Source organism: Cyprinodon variegatus, unplaced genomic scaffold (assembly GCF_000732505.1).
Source record: "Cyprinodon variegatus isolate N-32 unplaced genomic scaffold, C_variegatus-1.0 Scaffold413, whole genome shotgun sequence".
Lineage (NCBI taxonomy): Eukaryota > Metazoa > Chordata > Actinopteri > Cyprinodontiformes > Cyprinodontidae > Cyprinodon > Cyprinodon variegatus.
This window is the reverse complement of record NW_015150866.1, coordinates 316,364-319,008: the sequence shown is the minus strand read 5'-3', so window position 1 is coordinate 319,008 and position 2,645 is coordinate 316,364.

Genomic DNA, 2,645 nt, shown 5'->3' with positions numbered 1-2,645 from the left:
TAGATAGAAAGCTTTGCATCAATTTTACTGGATGTATGATGAACTGTAAAGTGCCTTGAGATGACATGTGTTGTGAATTTGGCGCTATATAAATAAACTGAATTGAATTGAATTGAATTCTGTATGTCTACTTCTGTCTCCTTGAACCCCAGTCGGCCTCAGCAGATGGCCGCTCACTCTGAGCCTTCCTGTTAACAGGGAGTTTTTCCTTTGCACTGTCGCTACAAACATGCTTGGTGTCAACTGGTTTTCCTTAGATAGAAAGCTTTGCATCAATTTTACTGGATGATCTGGTGAACTGTAAAGTGCCTTGAGATGATATGTGTTGTGAATTGGCACTATAAAAAATATGAATTAAATTGAATTCAATTAACTTTCTTGTTGGTTTGAGGTGGGAAATCAGACTGATTCTGATTTAATTACTTGAGAGATGAAGGAGAGGTAGCATGGAGCTGCGGGGGTTTGATTCAGCTAGCTTTGCATATTGTACCCTATTTGTCCAGACGAATGTGATTGAGATCCGACAGCGTTGATACTTGCAAGAGATTTTGTGCTGTCAGGTGATGAAGACTGGGAACTGCTGCACACAGGTAAGATGTTTTTCCATGAAGACAAAAGATGAACTGAGGTTGAATGGTTGTCTGAAACAATAACAATAAGTCCACTTTAAAAGAGATTCACAAGAAGACAATTTCCAACAAGAAGAATATTCCTGGTTTAGATCTTTGGCTGGAATACCATCATGGGTAATGATCCAGCAAAGAGAGATGACCCTTCACCTTCATCTTGATTGAGATAATTTCTTCAGATGTGCAGCAAAAAAGGTTGGTCTAGCCACCAACAGTAATCCTCTTTGTAACAGGATGCTCACTCACACCAGAAAAACAGCAAAACTTCAGAGACCCTAACATTAACAGCCTTCAAGGTCTCCCTCCTTGCTGTCCAGAAGAGGAAGGGCAAAGAGAGAGAAGCCCAAAATTCCCAAAAAAGGTCAGAGTCCAAAATAAAAGAACGAGTGATCCAATTCCCTCAGGTCCATAACCCTCCCAATCGACCAGATACTGAAAACCCCTTCCTCATGCAGTGAAGGCCGGGTGCGTGCCAGTGTCTCAGGCAGGTTGAGGGCAAAGAGGACTAGACAGCACAGGCTTGATCAGAGACACGTGAAAAAGAGGATGAATCGTTAAATCATCTTGCAACTTGAGGTGAACCGCAGAGTGACTGCCAAGATTTCTAATGAACAGATTAATCTGGGAGAGTTTGCGATTAGAAGCCTTTAGGCTAATGTCAGATGTTGATAACCAAATCTTTTGCTCAGTTGAGAATTGGGGAGCAGTAATCCTTCTCCGATCGGACGAATTGCTTCCAGTGAACGGTTTAAAGCAGAAACCATCAGGTTCCAGACCCATCGTCAGACCCAATGTGGTGTGTGTCAGAGGTAACTGCAACGTCCTGCTCGTCGGATGGCAACAGGGGAGGTTGGTATCCTACAGAGGACTCAAATGGAGTCATTTCGGTAGATGAGGAAGAGTGACAACAATGTGCATATTTGACCTAAGGCAACTGAGTGTTACATAAAGATGGCTGTAATGAACAGAGACAGCAGCTCCTGGATCATGCATTCGGATTGACCAATTATTTTGGGATGAAAACCTGTACTAAGAAGACCATTGGGAGGCTGGTGACCCGCTTTGCTGCGGACGTACACTGGACATAGGCTGGAACATAGTTTTTAACACCCTTATATATTGTAGACCACCAGAAATTTAGTTTAAAGAGTGTGCGAGTTCGGTTGATTCCAGGATGGTGATGTGATTTTTTGTTCTTTTCTATTCCCAGCCCGCTGGGAATTTATGTTTCTGATACTTTAAGATGTGTATTGCCCTCCCCGGTAGGGGTGGAAAAATATCTTATTTAATCAGATATTATTTCAGCTGTTATATACTGTTTATGACACACAGTCCTACTAACTGTGTATTTGAACAATAGATGAAAGTTTTTCGAGCACTAATAATGGTTAAACAGATAGTTCTGTTCATACATGGAATAAATTCACCACAACTTTCTTTTCAAAATATAAGAGTTTATTAACAAAAATCATTCAGCTCAAAGTCAAAACATATTCCAGTTTAACACTCTCAACTAAGACTAGTAAAAACTCAACTAAACTAAAGTAACTACTATGTACAAAGAGGAAGGGGAAACGGTTAAAAACATATTACAGTTTAAGATGGATTCTGTGTTTGAAACCAAAGTTTATCTGGAAGAATCTGGGATCTGATCAAATTAGCTTTTCACACATTTTAAAGAAATTGGAATGTTTTCACACCAATTCACAATGCAAATCCATGAGGTAAATAAAACATTATTTGGCCAAATAATGTTTTATTGAATGATTTGCCAAATCAGGAACCAATAACCTTTAGTTAAATGATTCCTCTTCAAAATAGCTAGCAGCGAATAGACATCAGGATTCCACTAACTGACTCTTGGTCATACTTGGTAATGGAAATGTAACGAGCATTTGAGGAACACGTGAACACTAATGTTATATCAGTGTTTAAATCCTTAGTGAAATAAAGCTTGTCCAAGCTTCAACAACAGCTCAACACACGTTTCTGTATAGCATAGCATAGCATAGCATA